Raw genomic sequence first — 26,175 nt, 5'->3', positions numbered from 1 at the left:
TGTTCATACTATTCCAACGTGAGCTAGGCTTGTGCCAATTACTCCTGAACAGTTAGTAGAATGCGGTCATGGTGTGTCATAATGTCTTTGGCTTGTATGTCCGTCTGAGTGCCTATGCTATAAGAGGGGATATCTTCTGTCAATACTTCTTTATTGTAGGATGTCCAAACCACCATCTGAGTAGCTACGTCTACTAAATCTGCATGTGGTCCTTCTTCAGTGATAATTGTTTGAGTAGGTATGAGCTTAGTTTGAGTTCCTGTAGCCCTATCTTCACGTAATTCCATTTTCACAACCACATTTACTACCTCAGGGGTATTGTTCGAAACCTTTCTCATTGTGATTTCTTTTATTTTTTTCAGAGCCTCTTGATCGTCTTACGAAGCTTCTAGTGTTCTTTTCTTAATTTCTTCAATTTTGTTTTGGCTCTATACCTTTTCTAAGGAGTAACTAGTATGCTAATAGTCTCGTTAATAGCTTCTGTCTCTAAAGAGCCCAGTTGTTCACCTTGGCTTTGCTCTAATAAGATCGTGTCTCCAGATTGATTATCAAACTCCCAAATAACCTCTATCTCTACTTCCTCTTCTTGGCCTATGTTTTCTATGCGTAGACCTTCACGACTGTTTTACACTGGGAGCGTGTCACAAGATTGGTTCTCTAATTCCTGAATAGCCTCTGTATCTATTTTCGTTTCGCAGTTTGTATCTTTTGAGGAAGACAAAATTTGGTATAGCTAGAATTCCCTAGAGATTAGCTTTCTCCTAATTTAGGATTAGGCGGTCCTTCAGGCTGCATGTAGATGTTCATGTTGGCCAGGAACTGGGCCCCTGCCTCGAAATTGTGCAAAAGATCATTTTGAAAACTCTTATTTGGTGTTGCAGGAGGTCCCACTTCATTTCTTCGTTCATCGTCAAGATGCCCGCTCCTTCCTTAGATTCTGGTTCAGGTTTATCTTGTCCTCATAACTCTGGTTGCAAGTCTTGTACATTTACTGAGCTAGATAATTCTATAGGTTGACTAGCACTACCTTGAGTATTTCCAGACTTTCCCTGGTTTGACCTCAACCTTGTAGATCATTTGCATTTGTAAGATCTGCTTCCTATAAGTTGGACAATTCATGCCAATTCTCCCCATGGCTCTCTAAGAAAAGATGGCCGAATGCCTTTACCCTTCTTGATTAGCTCTTGTCCTTCGTCCCTAAAAACCTCCATAGCATCATGCAACCTTAATCGCTTATCAGCCCATATTGGTCCTTCTGCTGGAAACCCAGACACTTCTGCTATCACCGCATCTATTATGGTGATTTGTCTACCTCTCACCAAGGATTGTCCATTCTGTAGATGTTGTAAAAATTCAATGGTGATTTCCTCATTGGGGGTTTGAAATCTTGTAAAATATGTTGTCCATCTTGCGTGAGCTACAATTTCCTTGGCTTCATCGGAGGCATCCAATGTTAAAGGTTCTCAGCGCATTGCTTTTCCTCCCATGATGCTTGAGTTCTTCCCTCTTCTGCAAACGATTAGTGTAGTGGAGAAAGCATAGCAATGAGCAGAACCAAGAGGTGGAACAACAAATGATTGTAATGGCTCTATCAGGTGATATTTTATAAACATAAATACTATTATCGAGGATTGTTATAATACCACATGCTCTATGATTATGGGATGTCGTATTATTCTACAAAATCAAATGGAAGGATGACAGTGCATGCATGATTATACTGGAGGTCCTCTCCTCCTCTCGAAATGATAGGTTGCCTACAACTGAATGGATGAAAAGATGATGTGCTGGCGGCAAGGTACAGAGGTGATGGATTGGGTAATAAAAGCGGTAGGGTACGTATATTAATGAAAGGATCATAAAATGATATTGGAGTAATGAAAACAAGGCATGTAACGAGAATTATTAATAAGTGATAAGATGCCGTGAGGTGATGCGATAAAGAAAAAGGACAACATACACAGGAGATGATAATTTACCACCATTATTCAACTTGAAAATGTTGTGATTGAATTTAAAATATTAACTCATGCATAAAGGTTCAAGGTAAGTTAGGGAAATAATATCCCCGTGGCAAAAAATATAAACATAAGAAGAGGGCATTGTAATAATTATTGATGTAGAAAATAAAACTTCAATACCATAAGCAGAGCTTTTGTTGCCTGCAGGCATCCATAGCCTCGACAGAGTTACTTTCTAACCCTTGGGAGCCATGGTATTCTATGTATAATTGTGGAAGTGCATTATGATGTCCATAGTAGAGACCAATGTGCTGGCATGGTAACCAAATGAACACATTTCCATTCACTGGGAAGTAGCGAAAGTGGTTAGGTTGGCTCGTGATGAGACCTCTTGTTCCAAGGACATTGTTTCTTAATGCATCCATTGGATCATATCCCTGGTGTGGTGGCCGTAGTGGGAATGCCACTTTGCTCCTTCCTTATGATCATGGTAGGTTGGCTCATAATGAGACCCCCTATCCTCCATATGTGGAAAAAAATCATAAAATTGTTAGTGAATATATATATATATATATATATATATATATATTCATCACTCCCCATTTTATATATAGGGGGTGGCTCAATACTCCTTAAGAGTAGGGATGGTGGAAGAAGTTTGAACATATCAATAGAAAAAAATATACCCATAATCTTATTGATAATAAACAGAGATAATTATATGAGACGGGGGAGAACCAGCATGGTAAATATAATAAATCAATTTCGTTTATAGGAAAAATAAAGACAATGAAGTGATATACATAATTGTGTCCTTTCCTTTTCGATCATCAAAAAGAAATCTTGTTAAAGATGATAATATTCAAGATATTCTCCTACTTTAGTAGACTCCATACTTCTTTTCCTTAGATATGTATTGTACTTTTATTCCATAAATAGGATCATAAAGAGTGAACTAGGATGGGCTAGGAATGATCATGCAAGGGGAAGAAAGGGTGTTCTCAAAAATACTCACAAGGTGTTCTTCCTGAAGGGAACAACAAAAGAAAACATATACAAAAGTGTTGTTCCCTATAGGGAATAACAGCTGTTCCCTATAGGCAACAACAAAGAAAAATGCACGCAAAAATTATTGTTCCCTATGGGGAACAATAGTTGTTCCCTGTAGGGAACAACAAAGAAAAACACACATGAAAATTCTTGTTCCTTATACGGAACAACAACTCTTCCTTATAGGGAATAGCAAAGAAAAGCACACATGAAAAGTGTTGTTCCCTATAGCGAACAACAATTGTTCCCTGTAGCGAACAACAGTTGTTCCCTGTAGGGAACATCAAAGAAAAATACACACGAAAAGTGTTGTTCCCTATAGGGAATAACAGTTGTTCCCTATAGCGAAGAGAAAATAAAAACACACGCGAAACGTGTTGTTACCTATAGGGAACAATAGTTGTTCCCTGTAGGGAATAGTAGTTATTCCCTGTAGGAAACAACAAAGAAAAAATCATGCGAAAAGTGTTGTTCCCAATAGGAAACAACAGCTGTTCCTTGTAGGTAACATCAAATAAAAATACACTCAAAAATTGTTGTTCCCTAGAGGGAATAGCAGTTGTTCCCTATAGGGAATAACAAAGAAAAACACACACGAAAAGTGTTGTTCCATATAGGGAACAGTAGTTGTTCGATATAGAGAACAGTAGTTGTTCCCTATAGAGAATAGTAGCTATTCCCTGTAGGTAACAAAAAAGAAAAACACATGTGAAAAGAATTGTTCCCTATAGGGAAGAATAGTTGTTCCTTGTAGGGAACAGGAAAGGAAAACAGGAGAAAAACCAACAAACAATCATCTCCACTATTCTAACCAAGTGACATCGAATAGAAAAAACAGAAAAACAATTGTATGTGAAAGTTTCAAAAATAAATTCTTTATGGGGCTAGTGATGTCGAAGAATTTCCTTCTGCAGCAAGAATTTGTATCGTAGAATCTTTGCATATCTATTGGAAAGAAGGATTCCCTTGTAAGTAGTTTGTGGTAGAGGCGTACCCGATGCCCATTTTCATTAAACGAGTAGCCAGACCCATCAATGGTGGCTAAGGTAAGGGTGCCATTATCGTGCACCTCTTTTATCTTGTAGCGAGCTAACCATCTAGTCTGGAGTTTGCCCGGGAAATCCTGGAACCTGGAATCGTACAGAAGTGCCCAGTCACCTTCATGGAATATATTTTTCTTAATGAGGGTGTCATGCCAGTTTTCTCTTTGTTGTTAAATAAGTGTAGTGTGTTGAATATCTAATAGCTGGATTTCATCCAATTCATTTATTTGTTGTAATCTGTTAATTTGTGCTTCATTCAAATCCAGCCCTACTTCTTGGGCTATACTCAATGTCTGAATTTCAAATTCTATGGGGAAGATAAGTTCCTTACCAAACACCGGCTGATATGGAGAGTATCATGTGGTATTTCTCCAAGTCTTGCGATATACCCATAGGGCTTCTGGCAATCAGGTAGCCCAGTCGTGTCTATGCGAGGTGATTATCTTTGTTAGAATAGCCTCGATTACTTTGTTAGTACTTTCTACCTAGTCGTTTGCCCGCGGGTGGTATGGAGATGCGATTCTGTGCAAAATGTGATCACATTTTAGTGTAGCAACAATCTTATGGCCTATAAATTGTGGTCCTCCATCTATAATTATTTCTCTGGGCAAACCATACCACATGAAAATTTTGAAAAGAAAGTTGATTACTATGTCCTCTATTACTTTTGGTAATGCTATTGCCTCCACCTGTTTAGTCACGTATTCTATTGCAACTAGTATATATGAGTTTTGAATAGATGATGGATTTATTGGGCCAATGAAATATAACACACAGTGTTCAAAAGGTTTGATGACTAACTGTCGATGTAGGGGCATCTCGTCAGGCTAGCCAGGGCGACCCATTCTTTGGTAGCTGTTGCATGCTTGGACAAATTTCTTGGGGACTTTAAAAATCGTGGGCCAATAATAGCCCATCCGTAATATTTTATGTCTATTCATGCGGTCTGCAAAGTGTCGACCACAAGGTCCATCATGGCAATCTTTTAGGATATTGTAGATTTCATCTTCCCTAATACACCTGTGGATATGCATATTGGCTCTTGTCTGAAAGAGGTATCCTCCAATCCAGGAGAATCGAGTTATCCTCCAATCCAGGAGAATCGAGTGCTGCATTGCACTATTAATTTTATTTCTCTAGGCATCAGGTGTTTGGGTATTTTTCCCACTACTAAGTAATTCACGACATCTATGTACCACGGTGTTTTCACAGTCACAACAAACAGGTGCTCATCAGGGAACTAGTCTTATAGCACCACTGCGTTGTCTGTTCTTGGCACACATGAGAGGAAGTATGCCACCAGATTTTCCTTTCCTCGTGGATCCTTGATCGTTATGTCAAATTCCTACAAAAGGATTAACCATCGTGTCACACTTCCATTCGTAATAGGTTTATTAGCTAAATATTTTATAGCAGATTGATCAGTATACAGAACCATAAGGTATCCTATTATATAGTGTCTAAATTTGTTAATAGCATAGATTACAGTTAGAAACTCTTTCTCGGTCACTGTGTAATTCAACTCAATAGGAGTTAATCTTTTTGTGATGTAGTATATCACATAGGGTTTCTTGTCTTCTTCTTGGCCAAGAACTACTCCAATGGCCGTATCTAATGCATCAGATGAAATCTGGAATGGTAAATCCCAGTTCGGGGCCCATAGTACTGGGGTTGCTGATACTAGCCGTTTTAATTCCGCAAAGGAAATGTAACATTTTTCATTCCATATAAAATCAATATTTCCTGTGAAAGCATATAATGGTGCAGCAATTTGGGAGAAGTTTTTTATAAATCTTTGATAATTTCTAGAAAATCCCAAAAAACTATGTACCCATGTTTGAGTGCAGGGGCTAGGTAGTAATAGGATTACCTAAGTTTTTGCTGGATCTACTTGAATTCCAACTGCTGGGATGTAATGATCCAGGATCAGGCCTTCTATCATCATCATGTGGCATTTCTCGTTGCTTAAGAAGAGCCTAGTATCAATGCATCTTTCTAGGACTTTCTCTAGTGTCTGTAATGCCTGCTCGAAGTCATCTCCATAGAGTGTAAAATCGTCAATGTACACCTCTAATCCCTCGTTTATCAAGTGTACAAAAATACTGAGTATGGCTCTTTGGAATGTAGCAGGTGCATTGCATAGTCCGAAAGGTAATACCCTATAAGAAAACGTCCCCCAGGGGCAGGTGAAGGTAGTCTTATCTTGGTCTTCAGGGGCAATTTGAATTTTGTTGTAGTCACTAAAGCCGTTTAGGAAAGAGAAGAATTGTTTACCTGCCAATGTGTCTAGAACCTAGTTAATAAACGGAAGGGGAAAATGATATTTTTGTGTTGCTTTATTAAGCTCTCTGTCATCGACACATATATGCCATTTCCCATTTTTTTAGGAACCACAACTAATGGAGAAACCCATTTACTATCAAATATAGGATAAATGAAATTTACATCTAATAGTTTCTGTAGTTCATCTTTAACAACATCCTTTAGGTGAGGGTTTAATCTTCGCTGATGTTGTCGAATGGGTCTTGCATATTTTTTAGTGTAGATGTGGTGCATACATAATCCCTTTCATATCTAGGTAATCCCAAGCAAAATCCCCTTTATACTTCCTAAGGATTTGAATAAGCTTCTACTACTAGTCATCACTCAATTTTTTGTTAATGTTAAGGACTTTTCCTAGCTCAATTTCAATAGGTTTCTTGTTATAGACAGTTGTTGTTGGTATTTTTTTGTCATTGATATATTTTAAAGGATCTTCTTCAATTTCATTATCAAGGATAGCTTCAATCATGTGACATTTTAGATTAAATACAATAGCTAGGTGGTTAATGTAAGTGTTAATAATATCATATTCTATTTCGTTCTTAAATTCAAGAGCATCTATTACAGTTAGCGCTGATCGAATATTTTCGATTAAATATGTTACAGGTTATTTCCTAGTTTTTATTATGGTTAGGCTTGGCTGAGCTGGAGGGTATAAAGCTAGGTTCTTCACATAATTTCTTCTGGCAATAGTCATACTACCTGTTCGACAGCTTATATAAGCATTTGCAGTCACTAGCCAAGATCTTCCTAATATTAGACGATGTCCATCTAGCCAATTTCTAGGATTAATAATCAAGAAATCTACTGGATACTCCCAAGAATCTAGAGACACCATTACATCCTGTAATGTCCCTTCTGGTTCAATAACTGAACGATCAACAAGTTCTAGCAAGGTTGTAGTTGGATATAAGGCTGTGATGCCAAGTCTCTAATAGGTTGTTGTTGTGGGAATATTAATGGCTACCCCTAGATCGACTAATGCATTGGGAAAGGAGCATCCATTTATGTGTATTGTGATAATAGGGTTTCCTAGGTCTTCATATTTCACTGGTATCTCTCTGCCTAATAATAAATCAAACAAAGTTCCAACTACGTTGACAGTTGGTGTTACCTTTATTTTCCTCATAGGCCTTTTGGTACACAATTCCTTAATGGTTTTTGCATAGATTGGAATGTCATGAATAGCCTGGAGGAGGGGTATTTTTACTCAAAGATTTTTTAATTCTCCATGAGATCGAAGTCAGGATATTCCATTGGCCGAGGTATAATCAATATTTTTGGGAATGGTAGAGAAGAGGTAATAGTATGTTCATGGCTTTTCTGCTTGACTGTATTCACCCTTTAAGTTGTTTATTCTACAGGTAGTGGTTCTTCCAATTGCATATTTTTATTATCCTCTAGCGCGATTATTCATCCATACCTCAATTTGAGTTCATTACATTCTCTCAACTCAGTTTCCAGATCCAGACCTTCAATAATTTGTACCGACTGCACTGGTTTGTTGTTAAGATTTGGGTTGGGCTAGGCTACGAGTTGCAGTCATAGATTGGGTTGAGGATTTTGCTGCAACGTGTAAGGTACTGGTAGAGTAGGTTGAGGTAGGAGGACTGTACCTAATGGCTAGTTCGTAGGTCTTTGCCAGTTTGATTGCCAGTTTTGGTTTTGTGAAGTGGAGGGGGACTATTGAGATGGATATGGATTCTTCTGCCAGAATGATGGAAAATAAGAGGAATTTGGCCAACTATTGTTCAGCTTTGAATGATTGGACCAAGGTGGCATAGAAAATGCTTGTGGTGCCCAATTAGGAAAAGGTGGCTAGTTTTTCCATGTAGCTCCTGTGTATTGCTAAGAATTATATTGTGAAGGTTGAAAGAATGAAGATGGGTCGGTAGGCATACCTATTGTCGTGCTTGCCATTGGCAATGCTGGTTTAATAGGTAGACTGGTTCTGCTTCTTCCTTTGCCTCCTTAAAGACAAGCTTTTAATCCTGGGAGCGATGGTCAATTTTTTGTGGCATGTTCTTTAGTGCATATGGCACAGGTCTGTACCATATCTAGTGGGCATTATTTATGACTATGTTCCTTCTTGTATCGAGGGCAAAAAATAACCAAGTTCTGTTCTAATTTGACCTACTTCTGCTTGGCTTGGATGACGTCTAATTGTGTGTTCAAGGTTCCCAGGATATCCATTTTTAAATCTTCCAGCAGGTTGCTGATTTGAGTATGAGTAATGCTTTTGCCAGAGACTTTACTGTCCCTGGTGATGGCATCGTGTTCAGCTAGTTTTAGTGTTGTATTGGTCCTATAGCACCTGATACACAAATTAGTAATGTTAGCATAGTCTTCTTGATATATATCACCTTTACACATAATATTTATTGTCTCTTTCCATTGGTATTTCATCCCCTTAATCATCGTGGTTTTTAGCACATTATCAGGAAGATTTGCATAGGGAGACCTTTGGAGGTTATATTGGAAACGCTTCACATACTCTTCCAAAGTTTGCCTAGGCCTTGCTACCATTTGGAATATCTCATCTTTTAGTTCTCTAAATCTGCAATAATCATGATATTTTTTGAGGAAGGCAATTTTCATTTGGTCCCAATCATTGATGGTGCCTCCACCTAGTCCCATAAACCAATGTAGGGCTACTCCCTTTAAAGTGGAGGAAAACAACTTCGGTTTCTGGGGGTCGGTGGTGTAATAATAACGCCGACATAGGATATCGAATTCAAACAGGAATGCATCCGGATCTTCTAAAGTGAGTCCATGAAAGGTGGGAATATTTTGTAGAGGGATAGCTTTGATGGGGGCATTGACAACTTTGTCAACAATAGGATAATGTAATGTAGAGGTCTGGAGTGTTTGTGGATTATTGGCCATTAGATCAAAGATAGGCTAGTATCCTTCTAGGATCTCTAGAGCTAGAGATTTGTCCTTACGATGTCTAGAAGAGGTGGGAATGATCCTAATAGCACTCCCTTGATCTAGGATACTTGGTGTCCTTTGCTCAATTACTACCTCAAGAGATCTTGGTTCTGCTAGTTTAACCTCAGATTCCCCTGTTTCTCCTTCTCGTTCATGGATGTTGCAAGAATTCCCTTCTTGTTAGGGAATTGATCACGAACTTTCAATAGCTTGAAAACTCTATTTAGTCCCTTCAGTTTTACAGTGGACCTTAGTGTAGGCTACAGATGGTGAGCTTGTGGCCTGAAGGGAGATAGTAGGATGTCTAGAAGCAATGGTTCGGGGACCTATTGATGGATGAGATTCAGCTTTTCTTAAGATGTTGTCAATAAATGTTGATCATCCAAGGATCAATGGTCCCTTAGACTTTCCAGATTTGGGGTGTGGGATTGTATTGTTTTCTGGTCTTTTCTTCTTAGTCATTCATGCAAAAATTCAAATGTTTATTTCTACCTTAAATTCCTAGAAATTCTGCTGGAATGGGGGCCGAGCAGCAGGCATTTTACTTGCTCTGTATGCAAGTTCTTACCTTTCATCTTTAATGCCCAGTTCTCTCTCGGCAGACAAACATCAACAACCTACTTTACTTTTATGTAATTGTGCTGAAAACAGGGCGGGGGAACAAGCACTTTACTTTCTCGTTACGTAGGTTCTTGCCTTTCGTTTTCAATACCCAATCCTTTCCCAACAACAATTATTAGATATACATCACTTTTTGTAAAATGGCAACACTCTCCCAGGCAATGGCACCAAAATTTTGGGTGCTAAAAGGTGTATTTTGAAACTCCTAATTGCCTCACATTAATTATCAACCTGGGGAAGTCATTTTATTCGAAAAGTGTACACAATATGTGCAAGCTATAAATCTAGAGAGTAATGTTTTTTTAAAATGAAGTATAAACCTTTGATACAATAGTAAAAGGATGCATTTATAAAACTCAAATTGCAATTGTTAAAGGAAATATTACATCTAAGCATCAAAACTTAATACTCAACTGAAATTGTAATCAAATCTCAAACAAGCAATTCAATTGACAATAGCATCAACTGAGAGCATAGTCACATTAACCAATCTCTTCTAGCTGATTCTATCTAAATCACACTCAATCTGAATTAAGCAATTCAAATGGAAATGATGTCAACAGAGAGTTCAGTAGCATTAACCAATCTCTTTCAGCTGATTCTATAATAACTACACTCTTATCGTAATCCACAAGATTCAGTGCCTTAAATGACAATCAATTTAATCTACAATAAGCATAAATAGAATCAAATGACAATACTGCGAAGCATGTAAAGAAAATGTACCAACTTCAATATAGGAAATTAGTAAACAAAAAATAAGACATACTCACAAAAAATGGGAAAAATATCAAACCAATCAAACTTGCGTGAATTAGAAATATATAACAAAAAGGATAGTAGTTTGATCCACTAGAGACGGGGCGCTTAGCCAACAGTGAATACTGTTGAGCTACTTCAAAGAATACAAATGAACAACAATGTAAATTATATATTAACCATTGAACTCAATTCTTATTACAATATGCTCGTGTTCCTCCAAAGCAAGAGTCTGTACTGTAAAATTACAATTTGAAATGAACAGAAAGTTACTCCCCTTTCCTCCTATAGTTTTTACTTTTATAGTCAAAAAGAGGTAAAAGGTAAATGTGATCCCTCAGGATCAGGAGATCTTGAGGGATTCACAACTAAATTCTATCTTCTAACACCCTTCATATTTAGTGTTGATCCTCCTAATTCATCCTTTGACCTGACCGCAACCGACACACCTCATTCTTCCTTTGTTGGTTTATGTTGTTCGATCTCTAGGGAATAGCAATTGTTCCTTTTGTCATTTCTCTGCATATAAAGGAATTAGAGTTAGTTACGGTGGCTAAATCTTAATCCAGAGTAGTTCATTCGTTTCTTATCATAATCCATCAATATTTTAGCATATCAACATATGAAAGAGATAAGAAAATAGGAAAATGTCAATGGAATTAAGGGTAAATACATACCCATTGCGTAACTCAACAGTGTGTGCAGCTGTGCTACCTCCTGCTGGCAGTCCCTGGGACCTTCCCCCACAATTCACTAGGAGAATGCTGCCGTAGGCTACTTGGTGGTGGTTAATCCAGAGACCAGGCAACAAATATCATCTTTAGAAGACCAGGGCAATACTCTCCATAGAGAGGTTACCACGGAGGAGGTTGATGTAGAATTTTCTTGGATTCCTGGTCCTGCTCTCACCCGGGCGAGGGAAAACCCTTACACTTGCACCATAGAAAGTTAGTGGAAAATGAAGACCATCATGGGGCTTGTTATGCAGGAACAAGAGGAGCGTTCCAAGATTCTGGAAACCAAGATTGACCGGCTTACGAAAAAATCTATAGTGTATGTTCAAGCTATCCATCACTGCATATTTGTCACTCAATATGCTCCAAATTACACTTTCATTAAGAAGAAGTCTTCTGTGAAGCCTGAGTCAACTGCTGGTTAGAGGACTTGAGTTTCTCCATGAGTCATCAAGCTATCACCACGCAGTAGGAGGGAAGCTCACAAGAGACTCCCATTCACCTAGATGAGTACGATGTCACTACCAACTAGGAGTGATGCAGTCGGTTTCCTTCCAGTTTTTCTTCCTATCTATTGTCTATATGTCAGTTTGTAGTAGAGGTTCACTCCTTTTGTTTGTCACAAACAAGGCACTCCTCTCCCTTCTCGACATCTAATTTCTCAATTTTGCAATTTAGTAATGAGAGCACCTCTTGGCTCCTTTTTCATACTATGTTCCCTCATTTGTCTAGCTTGCACTGTAAAAATAGCCTACGCTGTGGAAAACATTAGTTTTTTGGTAGGATCCTGTGTTGGGTTCCTTCCCACACAAACCTTTTTTGTAATCTATTAGTTCATTAAGTAATATACTATCTTATTTACAAAAAAAAAAAAAAAAAAAAAAAAATATTCTCTTTACAAGGCTATTATGAATTACATACAATGTATTTGGCTAAGCGAGGGGGTTTCATAGAGGTAAAAATAAGATCTATATAGAGGAATGATGTTATTAAGGGAGATGCAAAATGAAACATCTGAATTCAAGGTAGTAAATATTACAATAAAAAATGGTATGAATTATATTTTTCTCTAAATAAAACATATATATATATATATATATATATATATATATATATATATATAATTTAATTGTTATGAAAGAGTATTATGGGAATTTCTTAAAAATTCATAAAAGGATGCTGAAGCAGTAAGCTTCAAGTTTAATATTGTTTAATGAAATTAAATGATGACATTAATCCTATAATAGATAATATGGTACAAGGTGAAGAACCTATATAGAATTGGAATCTATTATGTATATTATCTCTAGCATAAAGATAAACAATTTCATTCCGCACATGGTTATGAATCTTAAAATTGAGAGTACTAATGGGAAAGAACCAATATCAAAAGAGTGAGGATAAGATAAATGTTGTGAAATTTCTTGTTCTAGAATGCGTGGAGTAATTGATATTCAAGCATACTCAGGAAAGTATGAAGGCTTTCATATAACACAATTAATCATGGATGCATGTGGTAATTGAAAAGTCCTAATATATGCCTATCTGTTTAAGGAAATGAGTAAGAGTAAAACATCAAATGAATGGTGAAAGGAAGCCAAATACTAAGTACATGTTTATATATATGAATTCATAATTGCATATAAATTTTAATATGTAGTACTATTTTGTTCAAGAAATACATACAATGGAAGGTGAGCCTTGTCCATAATCCCATTACAAGTAATATGTGTTTGTAATCCGATGCAAATATGAACAATTGAGGAACTTAGTGGTACATGAACTTGATAACCATTCTTCCATAAAAAGTATGGTTCAAACGACTTTTTTTTATGACATTGAATTTATTTCAAAAGGAAGAATCTATTAATAGTAATTGGGATTCTCTAAATAGAGTGGAAGTAATTATATTATACTTAAATGAAGTAATTTCCATTGACCCACATAAACATTCACTGGAATCCATGAATAAATAAGAATCAAAATGATTTTGAGACAAAATTTATAAGGACCAAAGGATATATCCATGAGTGTATTAAAAATAGATGTATTATAGAGTAACGTGACAACTAAGAACTTAAATTTTGAATAGATAATACATAATATGTTGCAGCATATTCTCCAGAGATTTATTGGACAATCATAAAGTACATGAAACCAAATAAGAAGGGGTTTGAACCCTGGAAGTAGTAGTATGCTCCTAGATGAGCATGCATAAACTCACATATTAAATAGTTGAATAGAGCAACCATGGCCATGGGTATCCTCTCCATATTTGTAAAAGAAAGTTTTATCAATTAAGGTTTTAAGTTGGTAGAATTATCCATTATGCTATCATGAAAAAATAAAGTAGAAGTCTAGGATTCAAACATGTTTGTATAAGGGATTATGGTTAATTCCCTTGTAAATCTATATATTGGATATAAGAAGAAGAATTTTTCAACCAAGAAAATTGGTTGATGGGAAGACACCTTAGGAATATCTGGATGGTCACATTCGTAAGAGACCTACTAAATATGTCATATCTATGTAAATTGATATGGAGTATTAGAATAAATTGGGATTAGGAAGAAATTAATCACGAAAATAACAAAGAAATTAAAATAGTTAGAGACTATAAAATTGAAAATGATATTAATAATGGAATTTTGGTTTCTGTAATAAACCAAATACAGACGAAGGAACTAAGGAATAGTGCTGAAATGGTGCAAAAAATGTTAAATTTACATAGAAATAGCTAAGTGTGAAATTAAGCAAGGATAAAATCAAGAGTGAAAACATGGAATTCCTTAAAATAAATCATAGTAGACCCTCAAAAGGGAAAATAAATCCTTATGTCTTACAACTAAACGCTGAAATGGAAATTATATCTATATGAATTACATATTAATACGGTTTATTTATTACATATTTCATCAAGTGGATTGTTTTATAGCATTATCCCTAAAGGAAAACATTTGATTAAAATTGTAGTTAACTAAATATTCATTGAGTGAAGTAGTATGATAAATCAGTCAATGCTAAGTGGATTTTGTTAATTTTTGCAACTCTGGTAAAATTCCACCTTGGATAGCTCAAATGAAAGAGATAATGATTGTATCATATTCCTCTTTTTGAGAGGACCAAAATCGACCTCAAGATCACTTGATTTTGTCAAGCCGAAGTTAAATTATGAATTATTTTATTCAGAGATGTAATATGGAGTGGGTCAGCCCTAACCACATGAGAAATTTCTTGGGTTAGTCTTAACCCTAAGTGAACCATCAGGATATCTTATAGAAGGAAGCGACCTCAAACTCATTTGGAAACTCAAGTTATGTTTCTATTCTCTGCTTTGCCTTGGCTCGCAGAGGTTCATCGATGGAAGTCCTCATAGGATCTGAGATCACAGGTGAAGGGTTTGCTCTAATTTTTCGTATTCCAGATCTCGGTTGTTGGCACAGAACTAAATTTTTTTTTGACCACAATCATTGGCACAAAGTGGGCAAGGGAGTGATTGTGTAAATGCAGTTTCTCGAAGGCAGTTCAAGGGGAGCGACTCTTAGTTCAGAGGCTTCTGGTCCTTAGTCGCTCACACCAGGAAGCCTAGGGACCAACCTATCTGACATAGTCTCTTAGATCAACATTGTGAGAGCGTGACTATGCTTTGATAGCTGCTTGGATAAGCTGACAGGAGAGGGAGTGTGGCTCAAAGCCATAGTCGTAGGCACAGAGAACCTGAAGAATTGATTGTACAGTTATAGTCACTCGGATACTGTCTGTATGAGCGTGACTCCAAGGTTTTGAGTAGCTCACCGATAGTGATGATGAGAACAACCCATCCTTAGTTCTAGAGTCTTTGGCATCTTGGCATTAGCTAACTTCAAAAATCACTAGACTTGGTTCTCTTTGTTATGGATCAGTCGATTTGGGTTTCTTTGCTATAGGTCAGGTAGACCCAAGTCTCTCTATTCTATTATACAGATATGTAGATTTGTAGATCTGATTTGTTAGTTTCTGCTACAATTGTATGTATTCAGCGTAGTAATTAGTGACAACAATACTCCATAGTGATCGACATAGTGACAACAATATACTTGAGTTGACATCAGTTTATGATAACTCATTACTTCCATCAATATAATGGTTCTGATTCTTAACTTGATTAAGATCTGTTTCATAGAGATCATTATTGTTTCTAGTGCATAGATAAAGTGATAAATCATTGTACTATCTGATGTAACTTTTGATGATTATCTAAGAACAATAAGAATATTTTCAAGGGTTTTCCCCATAATGGGTTTTCCCCTGGTCTCAGACCAATCCTCATGTCTCTGTGTGTGCATGCTTTCTTCTATTGTTCCATTTTTATGTGCCACTACATTGATCATGATGATGTTGGTCATGTTGCTTCTTTCTATGTTTTTGCATATGATGATGTATAATGGTGTAGATATGAATAATATCAGGTGAAATTAACGTATTTATGATTAAATGCAACTATCGTAGTAAAGAACAATGCTTCCTTAAGAAAAATTAACATGGTATTAGATCTCGCCTCAAGAAATTCCATCAAGATGACCCCCATGGAGACAATTTTTATGGAAGCAAGAAGAGGATGGTGGAGACCTAAAATAATTCTAGGGTTTTAAGAAAACCCTAGGCAACTCGATTATTAGGGTTTCATGGATTATATGATGTCAGGGTTGGAGAGAAAACCTTGTTTTATGGAAACTTCATGAGGTATAGTATGTTAAAGACTCAAGCAATTGTGGGAGATTTGATGAAGTCCTAGATGGGACAATCCTTAGAATATCTGGTTTGATACCTGAAGTCAACATTGATATATGTATCGTGCACATTGATGGCTCTTGAAGATTGGTTTAAGAGGGAGAGGATCACCTCTAACTGAAGATAGCTATTCCTTGACTTATGATGCTTCTTATTTGATAGATTCATGCATCCGATTATTATATTTATTTTTACATATGTATTTGATTATATGGATATTTCTCACCTCCATGATGAGATGTGATGAGTAAGTCCTTCTTGAGGATCATTTTTAGATGCACATTTGGAAAGAGTTAAAGAGGTACTTTATGAAAATATGACAAAGTACTTCACACGGCCTATGCCTAATGAGAAGGTGCCCATGTATTCGAATACCTCAAGGTATGCATGGTATTTTTTGTTTTAGATATTGGCTAGGTAAGCCCTAAGGTTGGATGATAATGCCTTTCTCTTTATTGGCTCATACATGTATATGAAAGTGATTTGGATATGTATTTCCTATGATGAAAAGGTGCACCTCATGTTATGTCCCTATAATACTAGTGATTCCCCAATTACTATTGTCATTATAGCCCTTATTGTTATTATTGTGCCCCTATTGTCCCCTATTGTTATTGTTGTGCCCTTATGTTATTATTGTTATGTCGGCTTGATTATATTAAGACCCCTTAGACTCCTATATATAGAAGGGAGGTTTAGTCATTTTTATCATCCAAGAATTGTTCATTTGTGTAATGTAAAGGAGGTTTCCCCCTCAAAAAGGCTTAATTATAAGGTGTTGATCTATCTTTTCTATCTTTTTGTGAGTTGGTTTCATAACATTTGGTATCAAAGCTTTGGATTCTAGGGTTTTTTTGCTCCAAACATATCATTGTGGAATTTTCTCTATAAATTTTATTTTGTGACATTTTCGAAGCTTAAGAAAAAAAAACCCATTTGAGCCAAAATCATTCTGAACTTCGGGTCCAAACTTTAGAGCTTGTCTCACTATATTTTTGGAGATATGATCATAGGAATTTAGGGTTTGTGTAGACTCTTAAATTACATTCCAACAAAGTGACCTGGGGAAAATCGTCATAACTTTTGTTCTGAGTGTCTGATTGAAATTTCATAAGAAGCTTGAAAAATAGGATGGCTAGTAGTTTTATGTATATCCCTTTTAGGTACTAAGGTTGAAATAGTGACATGTGGAACTTCTTACAATTTCTCTCTACAGAACTAATCTATAATCAGGTCATTGTGGGATATTTGGCATAACTCTTCCTTGGAGAATCCAATCTTCATTTGACTTGTGGGGTTATAAAGAGGACTCAAAGGGCTATTGTAGGATGAAATTTCTGATATTCAAGATCTGCAGTTATAGAGATACAACAGACTGAATATCGAGCTCTTACAAAGTGAAAAAAAAGGTGTGTAGTCTTTTTTAAATTTTGCATAAGATTGGTTTGAAAAATTAGTTTGAAGGAATTGAAAGGGAGTAGTGAAGAATTATTAGCATTAATTGATTTCCTAAAGAAAGAAAATGGAAAAACCTAATAAGAAACCTGAAAGAGCTAGCATGACTCATGAAGAAGAGGAAGAAATCCAACATGATATATCAAAATTACAAGAACAAGTACACAAAATTTCACTGTCACAAAAGGTAATTGAAGCCAAGATGAATGGTGTGCAAGCTAATAGGAACGGCATGCAAGTTAACATGGATGGCATGGAAGCTAAGATGGATGGCATGGAAACTAAGATGAATGGCATGGATGCTAAGATGGAGGAATTGAATGATAAATTTGAATACGTTTCTAGAGGAAATGGTTACTAATGGTGAAAGGGTAGTAAAGGAAACTCCTCATGAGAAAAAAAGAAATGTTAATCATGATTTCATAGACTCTAATGTTGGATTGAAGATCCACCATGTTCCAAAAATCGACATGAGGAAGTTTGATGGTAAGGATCCTGGAACATGGATACTAGAGATGGAGCAATTTTTTGATCTACTTAATGTGCAAAACACACAAAAGGTACGTATTGAAGCTTTATACTTGGAACCAAATCAGTTTGTATGGTATCAATGGCTTTTCTCTCATAAACAAATTTTCACTTGGGAAATTTTTACGAAATAAATGATAGCACATTATGAGGATACAAAAAGAAACACCTTTTTTAGCCAATTGATAAATCTCAAAAAAGAGGGTTCAATGATGGAGCACATTGAGGACGTCCAAAAATTTAACATAAGGGTAAAAGATATTCCAAAGGAGCATAGGATTGATATGTTCATAGGGACTTTAAAGGATAATATCCAACATGAGGTTTGCCTTTGGGAACCTGATTCATTGGAGAAGGAATTCAGGTTAGCAAGAAAAATGGAAAGAAAAATTATGGAAACCAGGAAGCCTACCAGTCACAACTATAAAGATGGAAGTGTTGTTGCCCCTAGCCCTCCACAACCTACAAGGTTGACACCCCAAAAGTTGGAAGAAAAAAGAGAAAAAGGGCTTTATTACAGTTATGATAGCAAATACACTAAAGGTCATAAGTATGTTGAGAAGAAATTATTCTACATAGATTGTGAAGAGGAGGAAGAAAAGGAACAAGAAATGTGAAAAGAAGAGGATATACTCCAGGAACAAGCCCTACATAAAGAAGAAATGAATCCGACCATATCTCATAATGCATTGGTTGGAATTAACACTCCTAAAACTATCAAAATAGAAGGACATATCAAAAAGAAAAAGGTAATAGTGTTGATTGATTCAGGAAGTACCCATAATTTTATTTATTGTAAGATAGCCAAGGAATTGAATTTCTTCCTATATCCAGCACCAGAGTGTCAAGTGATGGTTGCAACTGGAGGAACCATAAATTGCTCTGGAAAGTGCCATAATATCAAGCTATCCATGGGAGAATATGTATTGAATATCCCAATGCTTTCCATTCCAATGGGTGGTGTTGATGTTGTATTATGAGTCCAATGGCTAAAATCCTTGACTACAATAGCTTTTAATTTTCAAGAAATTTTCATGAAGTTTTGTGCAGAAGGAAAGGAATTTGAATTAAAGGGTATTGCAAGGAAACCAGGAAATATAATAAGCTCTAACAGTATGACAAAGCTTCTAAAGAAGGAACAATGAGGTGTAATTGCACAATTATGTTCGCTAGAGGTTCCCACATTGAAATCATCTATTTCTCTAGATCTCCAAAAAGTCTTAGACAATCATTCCAATGTATTTGAGACTCTCAAAGGCCTCCCACCTATTCGTGATCATGATTATGCTATTAATTTGATTATAGGAAGTGTTCCTCCAAACATCAGGCTGTACAGATATCACTATGCCCAAAAGAGTGAAATTGAATGTATGGTTGCAGAACTTCTAGAGGTTGGTATAATTCAACCTAGTCAAAGTTGTTTCTCTACTCCAGTGGTATTGGTGCACAAGAAGGATGGATCATGGTGCATGTGTCCAGATTATAGGGGGCTCAGCAAGCTCACTATTAAAGATAAATTTCCCATTACTATCATTGATGAATTATTGGATCAATTTCATGGATCAATTTACTTCAACAAGTTGGATCTTCGTTCAGGATATCATCAAATCAGAATGAAGAATGAAGACTTTCGGAAACAAAATTGAGAAGTCATGAGGGTCATTATGAATTTTTGGTCATGCCTTTTTGCCTTACCAATGCACTTTCTACATTTCAAGGTTTGATGAATTCCATTTTCAAAGCGTTCCTTAGAAAATTTGTTTTAGTATTTTTTGATGATATACTAATCTATAGCAAGTCCTGGAAGGATCATGTTCAACATGTTAACAGGATGCTCAAACTATTGGAGGAGAAACAATTATATGCAAAAATCTACAAATGTTTCTTTGTTGTATAAGAGGTGTAATATTTGGGTCATACTATATCTCATGAAGGTGTTAAGGTAGACCCTAGAAAAAATAAATCCATTAAGGAATGGAAAATCCCCTCATCCTTAAAGCATCTGCGAGGATTTCTCCAGTTGATAGGGTATTATCACAAGTTTGGTAATAATTATGGGAGAATAGCAGCACCTCTAACAAAATCATTGAAGAAAAATGCATTTTCATGGACTCCAGAAGAGACAAGGGCCTTCGAACATCTTAAATAGGCAATGTGCTAAGCACTACTCTTAGCTACACCAGACTTCAAAAAAGCCTTTATTGTGGAATGTGATGCTTCAGGAAATGGAATTGGTGTTGTTTTAATGCAAGCTGAAAGACCCATTGCTAGCGAAAGTCGTCCAATCAAAGGAAAGTATTTACACAAAGCTATTTATGAGAGTGAAATGTTGGCAATACTACATGCAGTTAATAAATGATGAACCTACCTAATGGGAAGACACTTCAAGGTAAAAATGGATCATGATAGTCTTAAATACTTCTTAGAACAAAGATTCTCCTCTCGAGAGAAACAAAAATGGGTCACAAAGGTGTTGGGTTATGACTGTGAAATCATCTACAAAAAAGGGAAGGAAAATGTTGTGGCAGATGAACTCTCAAGAAAGGATGAGGATGTGGAAGCATTGTTGTGCTCCATTTCTATTATCCAACCAGATTGGATAAACAAAGTAAGGGATGAATGGAAGAATGACAAAGAAGTGTCTGCACTCATTCAAAAGTTACAACAAGATCCTGATACATCTGATACATTTAGCTGGAAAAATGATTTGTTATGGTACAAAGATCGCTTATACGTATGTCAGAATTCCCAACTCAAACAAAAGATTCTTATGGAATTGCACACTTCTTCCTTAGGAGGGCACTCAAGATTTTTAAAAACTTACCACAGGGTTAATAAGGAACCTTTTTGGGATGGCCTTAAATTAGATATTCAAAAGTTTGTGGTGGAATTTTTGGTTTGCCAACATAATAAAGTTGAAAGAATTAAGACCCCAAGTCTATTACAACCTTTATCCATTTGAAGCCAACGTTGGGAGGAGGTTTCAATGGATTTCATCACAGGTTTACCCAATTCCAAAGGAAAGAGTGTCATCATGGTGGTAGTTGACAAACATTCCAAGTATGCACACTTTTGTGCATTATCACATCCATTTAAAGCCAGTATAGCTTCTACTACATTTATGGAAACAATTCAAAAGCTACATGGAAACACAAAGATTATTGTAAGCGACAGAGATCCCATTTTCACTAGAAACTTTTGGATAGAATCATTTTCTTGTATCGGCACTCAGTTAGCTCATAGTTCACCTTATCATCCTCAATCTAATGGGAAAACTGAGATAGTAAATAAATGTTTGGAAGGATATCTCTATCTCTTTGTATTTGATAAACAAACAGAATGGGTCAAAGGGTTGCCTATGGGTGAATGGTAGTATAATGTTGCATACCGTAGCAAAAATGACCCCATTTATGGTACTTTATGGCTATCATCCACCATGCATCACATCATATTTAAGAGAAAATTCTAAGGTTCAAGCAGTGGAACATCACATTGAGCATGAACAACAAGTTCTCCAACTCTTAAAGGATAACCTCAGGTTGGCGCATAATAGAATGAAACAACACGCAGATCAACATCATAGTGGAATAAGTTTTGATGTAGGTGACTGCCCCCGGGGCTACAACCATATAAAAAAATGTCCCTCAACCAAGCTAAGAAGAATAATAAACTATCACCAAAGTTTAATGGTCTATACAAGGTGTTGCAAAAGATTGGTACTATGGCATACAAATTGGAGCTTCCTACAACTTCCTGAGTGCACCCAGTTTTCCATGTTTCATGTTTAAAGAAGGTTATATGTGACAAGCTCCCAGTTCAAACAATATTGCTAGAACTTGACGAGGAAGGAAAAATCATATTGGAACGAAAAGCAGTAACAGAAGCAAGAACTTGACGGCTACGAAATCGATCAATTTCGGAGTATATCATCAAGTGGAATAACTTATCCACTGAATATTCCACATGCGAGGATGAGAATTTTATACAGAAGCATCCAAAACTACTCAAGCATTGAGGAAAATTATTTTCGGAAGGAGAGGGGCATGTTAGGTCCCTATAATACTAGTGATTCCCCAATTACTATTATCATTGTAGCCCCAATTGTTATTATTGTGCCCCTATTGTCCCCTAATGTTATTGTTGTGCCCTTATGTTATTACTGTTATGTCGGCTTGATTATATTGTGACCCCTTAGACTCCTATATATAGAAGGGAGGTTTAGTCATTTGTATCATCTAAGAATTGTTCATTTGTGTAATGTAAAGGAGGTTGCCCTCACAAAGAGGCTGAATTCTAAGGCGTTGATCTATCTTTTCTATCATTTTTTGAGATGGTTTCATAACATTTGGTATCAGAGGTTTGGATTCTAGGGTTTCACTATGCCAAATAGGTCATCGTGGAATTTTCACTATAACTTCTTTTCTACAACGTTTCAGAAGCTAAAAACACAATCCATTTGAGCTGAAATCGTTTTGAACTTTGGGTCTGAATTTCAGAGCTTGTCTCGCTACATTTTTGGAGATATGATATGAGGAATTTAGGGTTTTTAAAGACTCCCAAATCACATTCCAAACAGGCGACCTTGGGAAGATCATCATAACTTTGTTCTGAGCATCAGATTTGATCTCATTGGTCATAAGAGCACGATAACTTTGATATGAGAAGTATAAGTGTAAGATTGATATTCCATATCTCTTAATAGATGGTATATGGTTAAAGGGACAATAACTTGATGGATTGAGTTGATAGAAATTTTTCTTATGTTCATAATCTTTGAGATATGATGCTACTTCTATCTATCTCTTTGAGTCTAGCCTTTTATGAAAGATTATGTCATCATGAAAATAGCCATATGTCTATGATCTAACATATTTGTTGTTGCATGAGTCAAGTCAATACAGGTTTCCTACATGGATGAAGATGAATGATGCAAATCCTGTGTCAAAGGGTGTAGAAAATCATGTAGATTCACAAGCTAATGCAATTTTATAAAGCAGGAGACAAGAAACTACTTCTACTCTTCACAACAGAAGCCCATAAAGATCGAGAAAATAATAATCAATAAAGGAAGAGAATAAAATGCACATACCAAAAAAAATATCTGGGGGGAGCCACACCTCAAAACCCCACTATTTATTTTGTATTAATTCGAAAAATAAGGATGAAATTACAACGCTTGTTCTCTCAATAAAAATACAAGCACTTAGAAATTTCAATCTCCAACTCAAAAGCAAGCTCAAGGCCAAATCTTAGCCAAATCAAAAGCTCTCCAAGTCTCTTTTCCAATGTGTAATTCTTATGAAGGATATATTATATTTAAAGGGAAATAAAGCCTCTAGAAAGAGCGCAATCCCTGAAGGATTAGTTCTTCACTGCATTCACTATCAGTGCAACTCAGAAAAATGTAAAACAAATAGTACAATGTCCTTTCACTCTAGTCTCAACCAGGTCTTTCTCATAATCAACATGCATGTGTTTCTAATGAGTTAATATTCAGTTAATGAGAGTAGCATTGGTGGATTTTATTAGTGTCACCACTAAATTTTAACTCACTATTAGTTCTCTCAATCAGTTTGAGAGATAATTTAATTGAATTGACTCATGAAACTGAGCCTTCTATTTTACAACTCTCAATTAAATCATATTGGACTCCTACAAAGTAGGGAGAACATATACATGACTTCCAAAAGACTTCCAACTCAAATTTCCTAAGTTAAGTAAGTTTAATAAACTTAATTTAACTATTTGAAGCTGCTATGAGAATAGAATTTGAATTTAATTTACATTTTAATACAAGGACAAATTAAACATAAACTTCTTGTTTCCATTTCTCAACACTCCCTCTCAACAAGAAAGGGATTATCAACTATCGTGATCCCATCTTCATGTAACTCGAATTTACATATTTACAATTCCTTTGTCAATATGTCAGCATATTTCTCTTATGTGGGAATGTAATCTAACAACATGATCCACCTTAATCAATAATATCTGAGATTATGATATCGGATATCAATATGCTTGGACAGATCATGAAAGACTAGATTTTCAAAGAGTTTGATATAACTTTGATTATCACAACAAATCACAGTCAGATCAATCTTTTGACCAAATAAAACAATCAGGATCTTCCTCATCCAGATAGCCTTACTTTTTTCCTGACTTGCAGCCATGTACTCTGCCTCTACTGAACTAAGTACAACCGAACTATGTTTCTTGTTGTACCAAGAAATTGTTGTTGACTCAATAATAAATATCCCTCTTTATTTGCTCTTCCTATTAGATGGACTCACTACCCAATCTACATTGGTGAAGCCTTGAAGCTTCACTCCCTCTATCCATCTATACCATAACCCAAACTAAGTAGTTCCTTTGATGTATCTCAATAAATGGCTTTTTTCCTTCCAATACAGCTTGGTAGGCCTAACCATAGCTTGACTAAGTTGGCTCATTGCATAGCACATATCCAGTCATGTGTTCACCAAGTGAAAGAGTGAACCCATAAGCTTCCTATAAAGAGTAGCTTCCAGTACTTCCCCTGAAGTAGCATCCTCCTTCCTCGAGTTACCACCTAGAGGAGTCTCCATGGGTTTACTATTCTCCATGCATAATCGCCTAAGTATCCCATTGGCATACCTTCCCTGAGATACAAACAACTCCCAATCTCTATGTCGTACCTCCATGCTATGAAACTAATTCATGAGGCCCATGTCCTTCATCTCAAACTTTCTTACAAGGTCATCCTTACAATATTTGATGAGCTTCTCATCTCCTGTTGGTATGAGATCATCTTCATAAAGTACAATGATCAACATCTTACCTTCCAGCACTATGTGATAGATGCTTTCATTCGCTTCACTCTTTGTGAACCCCAACCCAGTGAAGTAGCTATATATCCTAGTGTACCAAGCACGGGGTTCTTGCTTCAGCTCATACAATGCTCTCTTGAGTCAACACACATGCAACTCATGGTCCAGGGTTTCAAAACCTTTGGCCTCCTCTATGTACACATCTTCCTTAATCATGCAATTAAGGAAGATAGTCTTCACATCCATCTAATGGATATTCTAGCCCATCTTTACTGATAGTGCCAAAATAGATCTGATTGACGAGTACCTTGCAATAGGAGAAAAGGTCTCATCATACTCAATCCCCTCTACCTATGAAAAGCCATGGGACACAATTCTAGCCTTATGCTACTCCACACTACCATAGGTAGCTTGCTTTACTTTGAAAAGCCAAAGGGAGTTTACAACTGACTTATCGTATGGTCTCAAGACCACATCCAAAACACTTTCGAACTATGCAGGCATACTCCTCCACCATTGCATCAACCCAAACCGACCATTGCACTGCTTCTTGAAAGGAAGATGACTCTGTCACAACACATGCACCGATAAGTACCATGTATCCAATGTACCCCTCTAGTGACCTCCTCTATCTGCACTGAGAAGAGTGCTCTCCCACATTCTCTCATGCATCATCTAACAATCTATCAGCCTCTCTTGTGCACTTTCTTCCCTCTCTGTAATACTCTACCTGAGTGGATTTCTCCACTCTCTAAACCTATACATATGGTTGTTCCACATCAATCTGAGGCACCTCAACCTTAGGAGTTAAAAGCGCATCCTCGAGATGTAGCTCAAGCTCCCTCTCAAGGGATACTTGCATGGCCTTCCTATCATCGAACCTGATATCCCAGCGAACTGCTATCATCTAACTAGTCATCATGTACAAACGATAGTTGTGGGGAGTATCAATGTACCCCACAAAGATCCCCAACTCTTTTGTTGGATCAAGCTTCTTCCTCGCATATTTGGTCACATGGTAATAAACCAATGACCTAAAAATCCTAAAGTGACCAACGTCTAGTCTCTTACCGGAATAAGCCTCCTATAGTGTCCTCATCTCAAGTATTTGATGTCAGCTATGGTTCTGAACATAAACCACTGTGTTACATGCCTCAGCCCACAAGTGTAGTGGTAGGCCCTGATCATGCAA

The sequence above is a fragment of the Pinus tabuliformis genome, chromosome 8 (assembly GCF_031772625.1).
Source record: "Pinus tabuliformis cultivar Carrire ecotype Pingquan chromosome 8, CPIR1, whole genome shotgun sequence".
Lineage (NCBI taxonomy): Eukaryota > Viridiplantae > Streptophyta > Pinopsida > Pinales > Pinaceae > Pinus > Pinus tabuliformis.
Note: the sequence above shows the minus strand (reverse complement) of the source record.